At 47.3% G+C, this 20,490-nt stretch overlaps 1 protein-coding gene across 6 annotated transcripts in view; it reads right to left on the bottom strand.

Annotated features, from left to right (window-relative positions):
- The window catches only part of CALD1 (caldesmon 1), a 246,686-nt gene that overhangs the window by 139,958 nt on the left and 86,238 nt on the right, over positions 1-20,490 (bottom strand). For 5 of the 6 annotated variants that reach the window (XM_075897309.2, XM_025190909.3, XM_025190911.3 and 2 more), the window contains one exon: positions 9,417-9,522. The exons of the other annotated variant lie outside the window; for it this stretch is intronic. The gene's annotated coding sequence lies outside the window, so the exon portion shown is untranslated. The remainder of the gene's footprint in view (positions 1-9,416; positions 9,523-20,490) is intronic. 6 annotated transcript variants of the gene reach the window in all.

The raw sequence follows: 20,490 nt of genomic DNA, 5'->3' as shown, positions 1-20,490 counted from the left end.
ACAACCGTGGAAAACCTCATGTTACGAGGAATAACGCCTTTTTTTAAAAGTGCTCTTTTGAAAAAAGGTGCTATGTAATGCAAACTGTGCTTTTTCAAAAGAGAACCTCCAGACTGCCTGCGTGCTCTCTTTCAAAAAAGCGGCTTGCTTTTTTGTAAGTACTGGTTGTAGTCTAGACACTCTTTTTTGAAAGAGGCTTGCAGTCTAGACGTAGCCTTAGTCTCTCCACAATGACTTAATCGTCTTTAAGTGCTCCTGTTGTATCTCGACCATCCAGGGGCCCCACTGGTTGTTTAGCAGGCTTCCTGCTTCTGATGTACTTAAAAAACATTTTATTATTACCTTTCGAGTTTTTGGCTAGCTGTTCTTCAAACTCCTTTTTGGCTCTTATTACATTTTTACAATTAATTTGGCAGTGTTTATGCTCCTTTCTATTTACCTCAGTAGGATCTGACTTCCACTTTTTAAAAGATGCCTCTTTATCTCTCACTGCTTCTTTTACACGGTTGTTAAGCCACGGTGGATCTTTTTTAGTTCTTCTACTATGTTTTTTAATTTGGGGTATACATTTAAGTTGGGCCTTCTATTATGGTGTCTTTGAAAAGTGTCCATGCAGCTTGCAGGGATTTTACTTTAGTCACTGTACCTTTTAATTTCTGTTTAGCTAACCTCCTCATTTTTGCATAGTTCCCCTTTTTTAATTAAATGCCACAAGTCAGGGAGAGTGTGTGGATGCAGGAGAGGATTCTGACCTGGGGGAGGGGATCTAGGTGGAGGTGCAAAATCAGGGAGGGAATTGTGACCTGGGAGAAGGAAAAAGGGGGTGCAGACTGCAGAAGGTTTTGGTGGTGACCTGGTGCAGGGGGTTGGGGTTCATGGTCTGGGAGAGTGTTAGGATTCAGGAGAGGATTCTGGCCTGGGGAGAAGTATAGGAGGGGGTACAGAGTCTGGGAGGGAGTTCTGACCTGGGCCAGCGGGGTGCAGAGGGTTTGGATGGTGACCTAGGGGAGGAAATTGGGATGTGGGAAGGGCAGGGGTGCCAGAGGCAGACTCTGACTGGGAGACACTTACCTGCAGCACCCTCAAGCAGGCTGGGCTCCCTGGCTGCTGCAGCCCCCGCTCATTTTATACTGCAGGCTTTTTCCCTCCATGTGGCTCTCAGCTCCGGAGGGGGAAAAGATTTGCACTGCCCTCACCCTCAGCTGCGTGTCTGAGGGTCCTGGCAGGGTGGTCTGCAGGCCAGATTTGCTGGTTTCGGAGGCCGGATCTGGCCTCCTGGCCGTATTTTGCCCAGACATGGTCTAGATAATAGTCAGTCCTACCTTGAGTGCTGGGAGCCAGATGAGAAGACCTCTCAAGGTCCTTTAAGTCCTATGATTCATTAGGATTGCACTTAAATACCAAAATTCTGCCCTAGTGATCTCCTCCTCATCCCACTCACTTTCTTCATTATTCATTGACTCTCCATCTAAGTGGTGACAAAACCTGCCCTCTCCTGGGCATAATCCTAAAAGTTAAAGTACAGAAACCTAAGTGGAAAACTTCCCCCTCTTTGCTGAAAGCAGAGAGTTCCCCGTCTTCTTTCTTGCCTGAGTGAACAGTGCCATACAACAGTTCCCCAACTCTTTGGCTAGTGGAGTAAGAGTGCCCCTTCCTGTTTCATTCCACTTCAGCCTCTCATAAATACCTCTCATAAATGTTACAAGGAATCCCGGTAACAAGTGAAACAATGGAGGTGAATACCGCATCTATAGCTCCTACTGTTTCCTATATAAAGGAGGGAAAATGAGACAATCACTTCACCACTGAAATACAGATACCTCTGGGGTAGAGGTCACAGCAGTTTTACAGCAAGAATATGCAACAGATTAAAAACAGTAAATGAAGAAAAATACCTTTTACATTTGGAAATTTAGACGGACTTTATATAGACAGAATAATAATAATAAAATAATAATAATAATAATAATAATAATAATAATAAAAAAAACATCTGGTTGAGATATGAGGGCTACCATTTCTTCTCTTGTGAAAGGCGCTATGAGATCTCCTAGATATGTCTGAGAACACTCAAATATAATTCCTGATTGTGAAATCATACCACTTTTTGTAAGCATGGCTAACACAGCCTATGACTGCACCATTGTCATTAGGTCAGTTGTGTACAATAAACTTATTTTTTTAAAATTCTTTAGAAGTTGTGTCACACCCCTATCTGGAAATGTTACTTTTTTGCTACAGACAGCAGCTATATTAGCTCAACCATTATGTACCGTGGCACCATATGCACATCTTTATTTCGATTGTGCCTACAACCAACAGTTGCTATCAATAAGTTTGCATACCCAGCCTCAACTGCACAGAGAAAAGGGCCAAATTCTGCTGTTCTGGAACTTGGTCTAGGTTTGTATTGACGTGAGAGCAGAAAGCTAGCCAAACAGTGAGTAACTTCTAGCCAAAGAACGAGGAATGTCTTCTGGTCACCTTTTGTTCTTTGAATTTTGTGTACGAACCTTTGTTTGTTGATATACCCTCTCTGCACATTCATGAAAACAAAATGTTCTTCAGCCACTTTCCTGGCAAAACAGATTTATATAAATACTTCTCATAATTTCAAAAACAGATGTTAGATAGTAAAAGTGTATGTTTACAAAAGAAATGGTTGAGGCCTACTCACGAGAAGTGAGTCGAATCTTCATTTCTGTCCTTTATTTTAATGTTGGCGGTGAATAAAAAAAGACAGTTGTTATACTATGAAAGCTTATTGATATATGATTTTTTTAAATGTGATACTCCCAGAAGTTCAAAGAACGACGTTATAATTCAACACACAGCCTTAACTCTGCCCTTCTCTCACCACCATCAATGCCAACCACTTACATCCCTATATCATCTCTCTTCTGCATATTCAGCACTTCAATAAGAACTTCATTTCCCCAATATACAATTCCAAATAGATGCTTCTCCAGAGACTTTCATGTTCCACGTAGAGGGACTTGCAGTATATTTGTGATACCCCTGACAGTTATCTCAATATATCATATTTCATCACAAATCAGGCTGAAATAAATGACACATCCAATACCAAAGATACTCCACCTCCATTTCAGGGGAGTCGGCCTAGGCTTTCCTCTTGACAAGTATGAGCAACATGTGACTAAATAGCTCTCTGGGATCAATGGATTCCAGTTTAAATACCTGGTCCTAAAAGGTTCTACTGAAAGAATGTTCCTGATATTCAGCCTAAGTTTTCCTGACCTCAATACGCTTAAGTAGACCCCAGTGTAGCACCTTACATAATTTATCTCCATCCTTAACTTTTACACCGTGCAAATTTCATAGACAGTTATCACTATCAAAGTTTATTATCCTTTATTATCTCTTAGGCAAGCTGCAGAGGCGAAGTCATTGCAAATGCTCATGGTTACATATATACTTGGCATGGTTATTAATTACTTATATTTGCCCAAAGATTTAAAATGGAAACAACATGATAAAAAGTCAAAAATGAGCAGCAGAATTCAGCAAATATAAATAAATGGGGAAACTGAGTTTTATTTTGAGAGCTGGAGATTGAACCTAAATGGATTGAAACCAAAACAAATATTTACACAAACCTTTCCAAAGCCAAAAAATTATGAGGTTATCGTCAGCTTTAGTGAAAGGCAAAAAGAAAAGATATTTAGATTTGTCTTTCACTGATGAAACTACCAAAACGGCAAGTAGGCTATAGAACAGGTGGGCTAAACTTTGCCAGGGGGAAAAGAAACCAGTAAAAACACTGCCAAAGCTCCACAGACATGTTTTAGACTGCACATGCCACATAACTAAGGACTGCAATTTTCTGCCTCAGGCTCCCACATTTAACAATGGTAATTACTACTTTCCGCAAAAAGATGCTATTCTAGTTATGCACCTCTTGTACCCTGTTGGCAAAACAGCTGGTATCCAACTCATAGCAAATTTGTGTCAGCTCTGCAATAGGAGTCAATCTCAATTTATATCAAACTTTCAAAATTAGACTGGTTGATGGATAGCAGTTTTTCTTACCCCCAAATACTTTCCAAAACCAAGAAGTGTGATATTTGTATGTGTTTCACATATACTATTTATTTGAGAGAGTTTGTGCATGTCTATCTGTCAATGTGTCCACCTGTCTGTTAGCCTGTCTGTTCAAGAACTCCTCTTATATGGTAAGGGCTAGGACGACCACATTTGGTATCTTATCATAACTTAAAGCAAGGTCAGGGTTTGGCCAGGACAATAGGAGGTGTCTGCTTTTCATAAAATAGAAAGGGAGGTCTGTGACAGCATGGACGGTTATACTGCAAAATGATCTCAGGGCACAGCAAACAAGCACACCCCTGCCACTCCGGGCCAGCCCCAGGGAGCAATGCTGCCAGCGGGCTGAGCAGGGTGGCCCCACCACCCTCCTGGGCTGGTCTTGGGGAGCAATGCCACTGGCAGGCTGGCCAGCATGGATCCCTCCAACCTGGGCCAGCCCCAGAGAGCAGCCGCTGGCCACCCTCACCCCCGCCCTAACTCCTGAATCCTCCACCCCTTCCTGTGCCCACCACATCTCCCACCCCCCTGCTCTGAATCTGGCACCCCACCCCCTGCTCTGAGCCTCCCTACCTTCTGCCCTGATTGCAGAACCCCCCACACTCCTAGCCCTGAGCCCCCCACATCCCAAGATCCTGCCTTGGCTCCTGTGCCCCCCACATTCCCAGCACCCTCCCCTGAAGGACCTGAGCAATGATGGATAAATCTTCTAGTAATAAGTTTTTGGCATTATATATTTTCAACGTAGAAGTCACAATTAAAGTTTCTCATCCTTTTCATGAAAGAACAATGCTGAAGGTGTCTGACAAGTACATGGAGCATGTAATAAAGATATAGGGATGTCAAGTGTGCTGGAGAAGCATCTTCTCTCAGATACAATTTGCCTCAGGTAATCTCTTACAGTCTGGGCAATCTGCTCTTCTAAACCAGAGAACTGCCTGCAGTGACTCAAAGGTTTTTCAGTTAAAGCTTAAGTAAATCAGGGAAGCCCAATTTCACTCTGTTTTATTTATACACATAAATTTTAATTTACTTTCATTCTGTGGCCCCTTTCACTGCCTGAAATGTATAAAGGGACCTTAGTGTATGAGGGAATCAGACCCAAATACTTTAACATGCTGGATCTGGCAGCTCTCACTCATGTGAGAAAGAGAGGCAGAATCAGGCCACGAATGGAAACCAGTTAAATAGAGATCATCAAACGATACAGAGATCATGCTAAGTTTGGATAGACACCCACAGGTTCTGATTCACATTGAAGGGTACTATCGTCTAAAGCTGATAGGCATACAAAATTGGGTTGGAAGTGTCCTGAGAAGAGACACTCTTTTGAGGTATCTGGTGCTGCCTGCTTCCAGCTGATCTAGAATCATAGAACACTCAAGAGCATCTTTCATCCAGAAATCTTAACATATTTTGAAAAAACACCTACAAGATGCACGAGGTGAATATTACCAATGCAATCCTGCAGATGGTGATGATGGTTATGTACTTATATAGCTTTGTCCAAGGGTCTCAAAATGCTTCAGAAACATTACACGCTTATGCATCATAACCTCCCCATGAGGTTCAAATGGTAAGCATTGTCATTTCAATTTTAGTGACCGAGAGGTTACAATGACAGAGCTAGGGAACAGAAATCAGAAGTTAGTAGCAGAGCAGCTGGATAAAATCCAAGAATCCCAACTCCCAATCCATGGATCTAACTTCTACATAACACTTTGCTCAGATCCCCAAGGTATCTTTGAGGATCTCTAGGCCATCCTGCTTTAGAAGGTTAATATCCCCTAAAAGACCAGTGAATGCATTTTTGCTGGGGCTGAGATCTCTTTGGCACAGCTAAGGGAATGTTTCCTCTCCTACCTGTTACATATGTTCTCACCCACTAGGAAGATGGGGTAGTAGTAGTGAGTAGGTTCCAGGGTTTTTTGCATCACACGACAGAGGTGGCAGTGAACTTGATCACTATGCTTATGCAGAAAGAATTTTTAAAAAATGTAAGTGCAGAAAGAAGGGGTGTGGAGGGTGCTGCAGCACCCACACATTTTCCACCCTATGCCCAGGGGTCAGCCCTGCCACCAGCTCCACTAGTCCCATTCCCTGGCCTCCAGGCAGCCCCTCCAGGGTCTCACCAGCCCAATATCCCAGCCACCAGGTAGCCCCTCTGAGGTCTTGCTATCCCCACCGTCTTCAGCACACCTTGGGGTTCTGCTGCCCACTGTTACTATGGGTTCTGCAGCCCAACATCCATGGAATCCAGCCCTCCAGACCTGGAGGCTGCGCTGCCACTCTGGGTCCTGCTGTCCGCCCAGGACTTTGCAGCCACCTCCAGCTGTGGCTGGGTTGCCAACTCTCCCAGATCAGACGCCATTAGCAGCAGAGGTGTCCAGTCCATCCGAGTTGGCAGGTGTAGGTGTGACCCCAGTCTGGGGTGGTGAGGAGTGTGAAAAGGGTGGAGGGGAGGGGATGCAGCTCCACATCCGCACCCTAAAAATAGCTCCAGCACCATTGTTTTTAAACTTTACCTTGCCAAACAGTTTTTACAGCAGCAGGTTACTTGTCAGTTGGTGTCAATTTCACCATTCCTAGCATGTAATTCCTAAGTGTAATTCTTGAATTTAAAAATATGTTTCTCACCCCAAATTTTGGGTAAGTCACAGCAGGTTTGTTTGTTTTGGGTCCTTCTGAAGCGATGCATTACTTTCTGCAAATAATGCAATGGTTTTCTTGGCTTCCGCGGCCAGATAGCTCTGAGTTTCATTAAAGCTGCAGAGCAACAGAGTTACAGCACTAATCAGGCTGAGTGGCCAGTGAAAGGCAGTCATCACATTTTCAAGGGTCTCCGAACTGCATCAGGGTGAATGATATCACTTCCTGAACTCGCTTGCCTGGTATTAAACTAAACAAAAACTCCAGCCGCGCTTACACTCGCACCTCTCCAAAAATGTCAGGCCACACAAAATACCACCAGGGGCTCGGCTGTAACAAAGAACTCCTATATCGAAATCACACAGCACCGAGGCAGGCCAGTGCTCACACAAAGACCCAGGCTCTACTGGGAAGCTCATTCTGCTGAAGAACTGGTTGATGGGGGTGGGCCACAGTTTTCAGCTCATCCTGTTTTGAAGAAATGGAGCTAAGAACATAAGAATGGCCGTACTGGATCAGACCAAAGGTCCATCTAGCCCAGTATCCTGTCTTCTGACAGTGGCCAATGCCAGATGCCCTAGAGGGATCCTCACGTGATTCCTCCCCTGTCACCTACCTCCAGAGAAACAGTGGCTAGGGATACCATTCCTACCCATCCTGGCTGATAGATTCATGGAGGTTAGATTCATCAATGGTTATCTAGCTCGTTTTTTTAACCCTATTAAAGTTCTTGCCTTCACTGCATCCTCTGGCAAGGAGTTCCACAGCTAGATTTGGTGCCACGTCTCCTGTGAAATGCAGCACATCAAGTCAGCCCCAGAGGAGAGGAGGGAAAAGATGGCTCTGGCTTGATTGTGCACTACCCATTTTGAGGAGTGCTTTGAGGGAATCACTGACCTATTCTGTAAGGCAGATAGACACCAAGAATGTTCCAACTCACAGCAGCCTTACCTGGTCTGCTATGCAGCCCAGAATTCCCATAACACAGAGCAAGCATGCCCCTGCCACTGGTTCTCCTTCCACTTTGCTCCCATTGACTTCAACAGAGTTTGGATTGGGCCTTTAACAAGAAAGCATCATCCTTAGTGAAAATTCCGTATCATGAAATGGACCCAGAGGCAGCTCTAAACTGTTTTTTTTTTCTTGGAAGGACAAACATACGCTAGCAGATCTAAAAAATACACTGGTTTGCTTCTGCAATTGTGGTCTCCATTTACACATTTATATTTACCAAAATTACCACTGACTGGTATCACAGATGATGCAATTACTGTTTTATCCATGAAAAAACATGAATAATTCTATATATTTTGTTTAGACCCTAAAGTGCCACATGAGTCACTCGATGGCTGTTCTAAGTAAAGGACATACCTATGGATAATACTGGGTAGCGAAGGTGGTAAATGTCAATTGTTAATGAAATTGCACATACAGGATCTATCCATATGGAGTCCATTAATACCTCCTGACACTGGAGTCATATTTTAAGTGCAATACTTCATGTAAATCTCAAGAAAAAATGTCCATGTCCTCCCAAAAATATATACGTATGGCATAGTCTTCAAGTTCAGTCACCAGTAGAACTACTCAACAATTTTACATAGAAACATCCTTCCCTCCCCCTCATCCCCACCGTGATGGCTTTTTGAACAAAATAGTAATTCTCAAGATATTGGTATATTCGTGTCAAAATGTTCAGGTTTTCTACCACAAAAATTTAACACAATAACTGCCTTTTGTTTGTGTGTTACTGTAACTCTCGTTTGTTTGCTTGTTCGGGTTTTGTTTTCAAAAGAGCTCAGGACACTGACAATTTTGCCTTACTGAGCATTTGAAAACCTGGGCCTTATCTCCTTGGGTCAGATTGTTAAAGGGATTTAGGCACAGAACAATGAAGTCTCTGAAAACTGATCCAGACAGAAAGCTGCCTGCAGCCATTAAAGCTGCCTCGGATCTAGAATTGATACATGAATGCAAATATTTAAGAATAAAGGAACTTGTTTGACAGAAGTCCTCGCTGCATTAATGTCAAGTACAGGACTCTGCAGTATATATCCAGTCTGAATTACTGTACGAATAATAATTACTGTACAGAAACTGGAAACTATTTCCTCAGCTATGTTGTGAGCCCTCCAGCAGTGTTCACTGGGTTCTGGTTCCAGAAGCCAGCCAAGAGAGCAGTATGCCCACGTAACTCAGCTTTGCATATTGTGTTTATTTAGTAGACATGATTATTTGAACCCCACTGCCTGTGTGGTTCCTTCAGAACTCATTTGTGATATAAAGAGCAAAAGAAACAGGAGTCTAACATCACAGACACAAAATTTCATTCACATGACTTAATATGATTTAGTATTAATAGCAGACTCAGGAAGCAAAGAATTTAGAATTCCAGAAAGACACAGGAAAATGCTACTAAGATCAAAGAAGAAATAGATACAGCTGTGAGAACATTTTCCAAGAAGTAATTACTGCAAAATTCAAGTAGTTCATACACCACAAACGAACCACGGTGCAGAAACCAGCTTGCTATCGTGTCTCCAAAAGTATACAAATTCAAGACCTGTTCCAATGCCCGTTGGAGACAAAAGGGAGTTTATCTACTGACTTCAATGGGCTTTGGATCAGTCGCTAAGGCAGCACGTCAAAAACATGCAACTGCCATTGGCAAGGAATTCCAAGGTAGTCATTTTAATCACACTCACATGAGAGCAATCAGATGCACGCTTCTGGGCCTGTCAATCACACGCCAGCTGCCGAGCGCTCAGGACTGAATTAGGAATGATGTCTCTGTAGCACTGTGGGTGATCACTGTAAATAAATGAATTGCAGAGAAATGTTTAGGGATGATGATTTTATGATCATGCACACAAAATGTTTTTTTCAAGGAACATTTTTTCTGCTCAGAGAACTATTCTTGGTAGCAAGCTCTATAAAGATTTTAAAAATATAAAAAAAATACAGCAAAGCATTCCAAAAATGACAGACAAAAGCACCTATTGTCAACATTCAGCTAGACTCCGACAACATGAATGACACTGACAACAGAATAATTGAGATGAGCTTTTAATATAAAGTAAACAACTATATAGGATCCTCCCTACAAGTAAAGGAGTTAGGGGAAATGTACAATGGATATCAGGAAACATGCAGAAACAATGATCTCTATTAAAACAGTAGATTAGTGTTCCAGAATGATGGCTGAAGCCCTTGATTTGAAGCATTTAAAACTGAAAGGAACAAAGCCAGAGAACTTACAGCAGAGAGCAATCCTATACTGACAAAGGGAGATAGAGAAAATGACCTATGGAAGGTGTTCAAGGCACAAAGAGTTGAGCCCCCAATGCCTACTGAAAGGCAATGGCATTGGGACACCTAACTCCCCTCTGTGCCTTTGAAAAGCTCTTCCCACATGTATAATTCATTTTCCATCTTGCTTTTTAATCAGCATGTAAGAATAAGAAATTGATAATGAATGTAAGCTTGTTATACATCAACTTCCATCTACATTTCCTACTTGAGTGCTGTGGACACAGTGCTTTTTGACTTGCTTTTTGTGGACTTGAGTGCTGTGGACACAGATGCAGTACTGGCACCCAGTCAGAGCTCAACAACTTTTCCCCTGGGCTGCGTCTAGACTGGCAAGATTTTGTGCAAAAGCAGCTGATTTTGCGCAAAATCTTGCCGCCTGTCTAGACTGGTCACAAGTATTTGCACAAGAATACTGACTTCGTGCTGTACAAAATCAGTGGTTCTTGCGCAAATATTCCGACGCTCCCGCTCAGGGATAAGCCCTCTTGTACAAGTATTCTTGCGCAAGAGGGCCAGTGTAGACAGACAAGTTAATTTCTTGCGCAAGAAAGCCCAATGGCTAAAATGGCCATTAGAGCTTTCTTGCACAAGAGAGCGTCTACACTGGCACGGATGCTTTTGCGCAAAAGGAAATCTTTTGCCCAAAGGCACATGCCAGTGTAGACGCTCTCTTGTGCAAATACTTTTAACGGAAAAACTTTTCCATTAAAACTATTGTGCAAAATCATGCCAGTCTAGATGCAGCCCTGGAGTTTTTCCCCTGGAGTACCGGCACCTTTTTGTTTGTTTGTTTGTTTTGCTTTTGTTTACAAAAAAAAAAAAAGCACTGTGTGGACATAAGCATGCATCTAGCAAAGCAGTACTAATAAGACTACTGTGCATCCTGCCACTCCCGTGGCATCATAGAAAATTCCTGTGTTAAATGATCCTGTGCATCTTAAGAGTGCCTGGGCTATTCTCCTATGAATCATGCACCTCCATATGCAGCACAACATCCCAGGCTCATGCAATGAACTAAATCACTGATGAGCAACCAAGACTTGTGAGTGGGCCACATGCGTGGCTCTCTGTGACCGTGGGCTGCATGAATGAAATCCAGTGGTGGGAAATCTGCAGCCGGCAGCCCAGTAGGGTTCAACGTGCAGCCCATGCATGCCCTCTCTTCCTCCTTTCCAACATGCCTCTCATGCACAGGTGTGCTGGAGTCCTGCACTTCCTATGCCTGCTCCTCCTCCCTCCCAGCCCTTTTGGAGCACCATGAATCCACTCTTCAAGCTCTGGGAAGAAGAGAAAGGAGCAGGGACGAAGCACAAGTCAGTAGATGCATGATGCTCAGAAAGTGCTGGGAAGTGTGACGGGGAAGCCGATCCCTGCACTCAACTCAGCTGGTCGGCGGGCGCCGACAGCTGGGGAGGACCAAAGGCAGCCATAACGGGGGCCCGGCTAACAGGGGACCGAGCCCCGACGAGTCTCGGCTGCCCGCTGCTGTCCGCAGGTGGAAAGAGTGCTGCTGCCGCCGCGGGCAGCCCAGAGCTGATGGCCGGCACAGCCGCCGGCCGGCAGGACTCCAGGCAGGAGGGCCTTAGGACCCAGGAGGGCCCCTCCGGCGCGGTGAACGCAGGAGGGTGGGGCACCGCCCAGGAAGCCCAAAAGGGCGAGCTTGGGAACCAGGAAGAGGGGGGAGAGCAGGAGTTGGCTGTGCTCTCAACCCCCGCAGGTGGAGACGAGGTGCGCGGAGGACGGGAGGAGCCCAAACGGCGGAGCCCCGGGACGCCGCAACTGACTCCGGTGGGAGGCTTGACAGGTACGGGCGGAGCCCGGCGGCAGCCAGTGCCCAACCCGGACAGGCCCGGAATTGGCTGGTAACGGACCAAAGAGTCAAGCAGAGGCCGTGGGCCCGACCGGCGACCTGAGACGTCGGGCATGAGGCGGGACTTTGAGGGGAAAGACTGAGAGAAGGGGGGTGCCGTAGGGACGGTTGGTACGGACCTCGCCACACTGGTGGAGAATGTGGGCATAAAGGGGCGTGCAGGGGTGAACCCTTTTAAAAAAAAAAAGTGTGGGTATATAGGGGAAGGTAGGATTTAGGGAGGCACCATAGTAACCCGAAAATGGAGATAGGTAAGCTGCTGGAATGGCTGGCGGAGAACCAGCAGCAACAGCAACAGACCCAACTGCTGCAACAGTTGACGGCGCAACAGCAGCTGGTACGGGAATTAGTGGAGCACCAGCAAAAGCAGGGGGGCGGGGCAGCAGGGGCGCCTGGGGAGGGCGCCGGGGGCTCAGCCCTGGCCCTGCCACTGAGACTAGTAAAAATGACAGCAGGGGATGACCCGGAGGCTTTCCTAGTTACTTTTGAGAGGGTTGCCACAGCCGCCCGGTGGCCCGAAGAACACTGGGCGACTCTGCTGGTGCCCTACCGGACGGGGCCAGCGCAGCGGGCATACAGGGGTTTGTCCGCAAGGGCCACGTTGCATTATAGGAAGGTCAAGGAAGCCATTTTAGACCAGGCCGGCATCACACCGGAGGCCCATAAACAACGGTTTAGGGCTGAGCGATACCAACCAGGAGAACGGCCAAGGGCCGTGGTGCAACGGCTGAGGGAGGCCGCCACCCGATGGCTCGACCCGGAACGCAAGACCGCAGTGCAGGTGGTGGACATGATCGTTTTAGATCAATTCTTACAGATCCTGCCGCCGGACAGCTGGGTCTGGGTCTGGCGACATCAACCCACAACACTGGGGGAGGCCACCTCGATTCTTGAGAACTACATGGCCGCGGAAGGAGAAGAAAGCAGTCCAAAAGGAGCCAAGACACCGGGACGAGCCCCAGCTGCCACAGGTAGAGCGAGACCAGCACGGGGACGGGGAGCTTGGGCAGCACCCCCTATCCCCTGGGGGCAATGGGGAGAAGGGGCCGGGCAGGCACCACCACCAAGCCCTGAGGACACCACCGGCAGCCCACCAACGGAGACACCCGCACGACCACCCGAACCCGGGAAGCGGGGGGCCTGCTTTGAATGCGGCCAGGAAGGCCACTTTCGTAGGGACTGCCCATTCATGGACTGCTCCTATGGCCGCGCACGGGCCACCCCAAGGCCACCGCCGCACCAAGACCTATGCCAGATGACGGTCCAGGTAAGCGTGGATGGGCAGGAGGCCTGGGCATCAGTGGACAGCGGGTGCAACCAAACTCTGGTTAGACGGGGGCTGGTAGCACAAACGGAGGACCGGGGTCCACCGGTAGCAGTGCAGTGCATTCACGGGGAGATGAGGCACTACCCCACGCAAGTGGTGACCATCCGGGAAGGACCACGGCAGGCCCGGTGCCGGGTGGCTGTGGCCCTGAAATTGACATACCCCGTGATTCTCGGACGGGACAGGACGGGACGGGGTTCCGGGACTTGATGGCTCGGTGGGGACGGAACCACGGGCTGACAAGTGCCAAAGCAGTCCAGGCCCGGAGTGCCAGCCAGAAACCCACTGAGGCTCAGGCCGCCGAGACTCAGCCCAACTCGGAGGACACAAGCGAGGTGGGGGCAGAACTGGACTTCCTACGCGAACAGCGGTAAGACCCCTCACTCAGGCACGCGTGGGAACAGGCCAGCGAGGACTCTGATACCGGCCGGACAACTCCAGCGGGCCCGCGGTTCGAGGTAAGGGCCGACCATTTATATCGGGTCGCAACTCGACTGGGGGAGACATACCAACTATTGGTGCTGGGGCGATTCCAGTGGCGGGTGCTAGACCTGGCCCACGCCAGCCCGTGGGCTGGCCACTTGGGGGTGAAGACCCTGCAAAGGATTTTGCAGCGCTTTTATTGGCCCGGGATCTACAAAGAGGCCAAAGACTTCTGTGAGTCCTGCCCCGACTGCCAGAAGGTGGGGGGGGGGGCGAAAGAGTGCCTAAAGCACCCCTAGTCCCCTTCCCGGTAGTAGACATCTCCTTTGAACGGGTGACACTGGATCTGGTGGGACCCTTAGAAAGGTCAGCGAAGGGCAACCAGTACATCTTAGTCATCGTGGACTATGCCACACGGTACCCGGAGGCCGTGCCCCTACGTAGCACTAAGGCGCCCATCCTGGCAGCCGAGATGGTGAAGGTCTTCATGAGGGTGGGAATCCCCCGTGAGATTTTGACAGACCGAGGGACAAATGTATCCGGCCGGGTCATGACAGAGTTGTGCAAGCTGTTGGGGGTGAAAAAGCTATGAACTACGGTCTACCACCCCCAAACCGATGGGCTGGTGGAGCGTTTCAATCGTACCCTCAAATCGATGCTCCGAAAGTTTGTAGGGCTGGACCCCAGGGACTGGGACCTGTTCCTGCCGGCCCTCTTATTCGCAATACGGGAGGTCCCGCAAGCCTCTACCAGGTTTTCGCCCTTTGAGCTATTATATGGACGGCAACCCCGGGGCGTCCTCGATCTAGTGAAGGAAGACTGGGAAGAACAGGGCTCGCGGGTAAAAGGGACGGTCCCGTATATACTTAACCTGCAAAGAAGGCTTAAAGTGGCGGGAGAGCTGGCCAAGGAGAACCTGAGGCGGGCGCAAAAAAAGCAGGCCAGATGCTACAACCGGGGAGCGAGGAGCCGCACCTTTGCCCCCGGAGACAGGGTGTTACTCCTGTTACCGATGGCCGAGTCCAAGTTGATGGCCCGATGGCAAGGCCCCTATGAGGTCATCCAGCAAGTGGGCCCCGTGGACTACGAAGTCCGCCTGACCGACAAATGGAAAAGTACCCAGCTGTACCACGTGAACCTGCTGAAAAAAATGGATGGCACGTGAGAGTCTGCTAGCGACCACCCAACCGGCGGAGCCAGAGCTGGGACCCTGGGGAGGGGATCTGACCCAGCCAGAAACCGGGGCCACCCTTGGCAAGACCCTGTGGGATGCCCAGAAGTGGGAAATCCAGGCACTCCTCCACGAATTCACAGAGGTCATGTTGGCACAGCCTGGGCGGACCCAGGCGGCCTGCCACCACATCCAGACCACGCCGGGGATCAAGGTTCGGGAGCCCCTCCGACCTCTACCAAGAAAATTGTGGGAGCCAGTGAGAGAGGAGATACAGAAGATGCTCCAGATGGGGGTGATACAAGAGTCGCGGAGTGGCTGGCGGAGCCCCATTGTGCTGGTCCCCAAGCATGACGGTACCCTCCGCTTTTGTATAGACTTTAGGAAGATCAATGTGGTGTCCAAATTTGATGTATATCCTATGCCACGGGCCGAGGAGCTCCTAGAAAGGCTCGGACAAGCCTGGTACCTGTCCAAGATCGACCTCACAAAGGGGTACTGGCAAACTGTTGCCCCGCGAGCGAGCATACTCGACTATTGAAAAGGAGGCGCTGGCTGTCCGGTGGGCGGTAGAAGCCTTGCGGTACTATTTATCAGGGAGCCCGTTTCTGCTAGTGACGGACCATGCGCCCCTGAAATGGATGCACAATATGCGGGAGGCGAATCCCCACATTATGAGGTGGTACTTATTCTTGCAGCAATACAAATTTAGCATAGTATATAAGGCAGGGCGAGCACACGCGAACGCAGATTTCTTATCGAGGTGTATAAAGCCGGAAGGGGGGGGAGGAGTGTGACAGGGAAGCCGATTCCCGCACTCAACTCAGCTGGTTGGCGGCGCCAACAGCTGGGGAGGACTGAAGGCGGCCGTAACGGGGGCCCGGCTAACAGGGGACTGAGCCCCAACGAGTCTCGGCGGTCCGCTGTTGCCCGTAGGTGGGGAGAGTGCCGCTGCCGCCGTGGGCAGCCCAGAGCTGATGGTGCGGTGAACGCAGGAGGGTGGAGCACCGCCCAGGAAGCCCAAAAGGGCGAGCTTGGGAACCAGGAAGAGGGGGGAGAGCAGGAGTTGGCTGTGCTCTCAACCCCCGCAGGTAGAGACGAGGTGCGCGGAGGACGGGAGGAGCCCCGAACGGTGGGACGCCGCAACTGACTCCGGCGGGAGGCTCGACGGGTACGGGCGGAGCCCGGCGGCAGCCAGCGCCCAACCCGGACGGACCCAGCGTCGGCTGGTAACGGACCAAAAAAGAGTCAAGCAGAGGCCGTGGGCCCGACCAGCGACCCAAGACGTCGGGCATGAGGCGGGACTTTGAGGGGAAAGACTGAGAGAAGGGGGGTGCCGTAGGGACGGTCGGTACGGACCTCGCCACAAGAAGGAGGAAGAGGAGGAGGAAGTGTGGGACTCCAGTGCCCCAGGAAGCAAGAGGCAAATGAGAGAGGAAGACGGACCAGGGGTGCATGGGCCGCAGATGGAACCCCATGCAAGCTGCCCACCACTTCACTAAATAAGTTATTTAGAATGATGATCGCCATTTACTAAGCTTTGTTAATCTAGTAGGGCTACACTGTGGAAATCTGACATACGCTAGGTAAGCAGTTACTCAAAGAAAGTAACTTCATGGGGCTCTTCATGTGCATTACAGCTCACCAGGTTGAGCAAAAGATTCAGAATCAGGTCCTCAGCCTTTACAGACTCATGTTTATGATTCATGCTGCCTGAAGATGTTCAGATACACAGATTTGATTTAATCCATTATAGAGAGTGAGGTCAGGTGCAAAACTGAAAACTGAATTTCCACAAAGTAAGGGGCATCCCGTTTCAGGCTTTTAAGTTCAGGTTCATCTCTACCTGCTGCATAATCAAGATTACTAAATATACATCGCATCAAACGGTGCCTGAATAAAGGCACCCTTCTTCAGCTCAACCAAGATCTAAGGAGAGGGACCAACAACCTGACTAATTTTGGACACATTGGTTGGCTTCAATGAAATTACTGCAGACTTACACTGAAGTGAGAGGAGTATCAGGCCCATCTCTTTTGGCAGAACCCGGCCTCCTGTACACAAAGTAATCCTTTCTAAGCTAGTGATTTCACTCCCCCTTTAATGCCACTCTGAAATGTCAAATTTATTTGCCTATTTCCAGTTTCACAGTATGCACAGCTTGGCTACTGCAGAAATGCTCAGCAGGAACTGTTTATGATGATCCCTCAGACCCCTGACAACATTCAGAGCACAGAGTATAAAAGTTTCTGGGTCTAGGGAGAAATGTTTTGCCTCTCTTCTCAAGATTTTTAAATATAAGGGACAATGCCATGACAGATTTGCCTTTTTCCCCAGGTGAGAAATATTGAAGTTATAGAAACTAGGTCTTGCAATGTTGCTTGGTGTCTACTCCATCCTTCATGTTTTTTACTGAAAACGTCAACTGAACATCAACAGGCATTTTACTGACATTACAAACATGTTTTCCCATCCCTACATCCTGAACTTGAGGAAAGTTCAGAACTGGGTTGGAATCCAAACTCATACATGTTGTTATGTTTTGGCCATATTTAGGGTTGCCAATTTTGGTTGGACATTTTCCTGGAGGCTTCATCACATGGCCTAATTTTTAATTAAGAATGAATCTTCAATTCCTGGAGACTCCAGGACAATCCTGGATGGTTGGCAACTCTAGCCATGATATGAATCAAATCTCAGTTAATTTGGTGTGATCCTCCAGTTCTTTTGACTTGCTGATCTAAAGTATCAGATTTATATTCTGATCACATTTATGCTCACAGTAGGTCACATTCTCAGCTGACGCAACACAGAGTGTCTTTCTTGACTTCATTGATAACAGCTGTCGTACAGTGATTTTCATTAGCAGATCTCAAAGTGTCTTACCAAGGAGTCAAGTATCATTATCCCCATTTTACAAATGGGGAAACTGAGACAAAAGGTGGTGATGTGCCTTGCCCAGAGTCACCCACCAGGTAGTGTCAGAGCTGGGAAGGTCAGCAGATCTATGCCAGTTTAAAGCAGCTGAGAATTTAGCCCTGAGTGTTTTAGGCTGATCCCAACTACTCTGTTTTTAAGATGGTGAAACTCCATTGACTTCCACAGTTTTATGCTAGTGAGATCAGAATGGGAGACTTACTTTGGATCACAGAAAATGAACAAAAAAGGAAAAATAGTCATTGAGCTGGGCTCTCAATTCCTGCTAGGCTGCACATCTTTGCCTGTAAATTTCTCATCTTCTATAGCAGTACTGCTAGTGTTGGCTTTCTTGCAATTTTTTTAAACTGTGAGAATGGGTGCAGGAAACCATCTTTAAATAACTAGTCTAGGTAAAGTATTTCTTTGTTTATTCAGTTCTTCCAGATTTCTCTTTTTTTCCCCTTCAGTTTTTATGTCTGGATTGCCATGGAGTTTATTTATATAGGAAGACATTACTGAGGGAGGCTTTAAATAAAGCATTCCAAGATTTCCTCACATGTTCAATCATTTTCAACAAAGGAAGCCTTTAATTATAATGTCTGGCGACTATGAGTTGCTGATAGAAAAGAGGGCTATGAGCAGCACAATCCTCATCCAGCATTACCCAAGCAGGTGTCTGTGTGGTTTGCTTTTCATGTAATCGAGGTTTTATTTAAAGCAACTCTCTATAACTGTTCATCTGGCCTCTTACAAACAGTTTTATTAAGATGTAAATATTAAAATTCAATAAACAACATTGCTAGACCCCTTTCGAACTAAGCACATGCTTAATTTTAAGCACCTGCTTGGGTCTCATTGACTTCAACTTAAGCATGTGCTTAAGTGCTTTGCTGAATAGGGAAAAGCTTAAGAACATGCTCAAGTGTTTTGCTGAAGCAGGCCCTTATTTCTTTAAGTTCTTTGCCTACATTCAGATTAAATTGCTTCAGACATTTTTAATTATCTACATTTCTGTAGTGCTGTAGCACCTAGCAGCCGTAATCATGGACAAGGTGCTATACAAAACTGAAGGCAGTCCCTGCCCCGAAAAAATTTACAAGCTCAGTAGAAAACGCATTAGACAAAACATGACAGCTTCATTTTCTGAGAACTCCACAAGTGAGGGAAAGAAGGGGGTAGAGTCAAAGTGCCATCTCCGCCACAGCTGAAGTACACTGCTTTTATTGTGGCCCTGTCATTATTAGGACACAGCCTACCCGACTTCAATGAAATACTCTCCCCCTTCAAAAATGTACAGATTTATTTATCTCTGTTAGTTTACCAGAGTTCTGGAGTACTCAGCCCATTCAACAGAGCTTCATCTTTCTGGGAGAGTTGGTCTGAAGAGGAATTTAATGGTGCAGAAAAATATCAACACTTAATTCATGCCTTGTGGGAATTTGGGGTGTAGGAAGGAACCATTCCACCCAGTGGTATTTAGTGTGTGAACTACACTTTGCGAGGCCACACAGACTGCCAAATGGAAATCATTGATCATCCTCATAATGCTGTAGTTGTATTCATGTGCTGGAAGTGGAGAGAGAGAGAGAGAGAGGAGGGTGAAAGTACAGTATTTCAGTGTCCACAGACTCTGCCTGAGCATTTGCTGTATGCACTGTGATTGCCTCAAATGTCGAAAGGAAACAAATCCTTCCCCAAGAAGCTCTCCTTGGAGACTTGAGACTGGAGTAGCTGCTTAGTGGCCTGCTCACTCGCCCATCCAGTGAGGTAACCACTTCTGCCCTACCCCCAATTCCCTGGGTGTGGCAGCATGCACAATGATCCTCTGGAACCAGGGCATGACCCCACAGTATGTAAGAATCTGCTCTCCTCGCACAGGTTCTCCAATAGCTTCCTGATCTCTGCAGCAAACTGACACTAGTCCTTTTCAGACAGGGCCCTCCACACTGATAGGTCTGTGGAAGCAGGATTTCCCCAGCACTAAAGATCATCAGTGGTGTGATTATTGCACTGTATACAGACCTTGAGCCTACAATCCTTGCATGATGCAGGGAAGACAAGTCAAATTTGTCCAGAGACTAAGAAGACCAGCCACTCTTGTAAGAAGACCAGCTACTCTTGTAAGATCAAGCCCTAGGCATAGGTCCACCACAGTGAGTGGAATTAAGTTACAAACTCTTTTGTTACTCTGCACTCCTGAGAGCAGGCACACAAAAAGGCATCACATTGGCCTGCCCAAGCGGACATGGGCTGGAATCCTTGACATGCAAATTAGCCACTTGTTTCCTTCTTTGACCTTATTCCTGCTACTTGGTACGAGCCATTTTGTAATCACACAACAGCACTCAAATTAATACAAGTTCATCATTGCTGGCCTGCTCCTCCCATCACTTTGTTCCCCATTTAACATCTACGTGCATTGCTCCACATCTGCTTCCTTGCAGAGTCACAGTAGGGCTGATGCTCTGACGGAAGTCAACGTTCAAGTTCCCATTGACTTCAGTGGGAGCAAGGTTAGGCCAAGCATGTTTCAAAGAAGTCATGTGTCCTTATAAAATGATATCTTCTGTCCAAAGCAGCAACATGTGCTTCAAGGAGGAGCCAACAAGAGAAGGAATTTCCCTCTCCGATTGGGACCTGAAAGGATAAACATTTTTAAATTAAAAGTCAAAACATGCCATGTTTCTTTCTGCAGAGCTGTAAATTGTACATAAACTCTTCTACAACTTTGGCAGTGGATAAAGACTTGTCTCCATT

This window comes from Pelodiscus sinensis, chromosome 1, assembly GCF_052426305.1.
Source record: "Pelodiscus sinensis isolate ZL-2025 chromosome 1, ASM5242630v1, whole genome shotgun sequence".
In the NCBI taxonomy this organism is placed as follows: domain Eukaryota; kingdom Metazoa; phylum Chordata; order Testudines; family Trionychidae; genus Pelodiscus; species Pelodiscus sinensis.
Note: the sequence above shows the minus strand (reverse complement) of the source record. Positions and strands in the feature narration are given on the sequence as shown.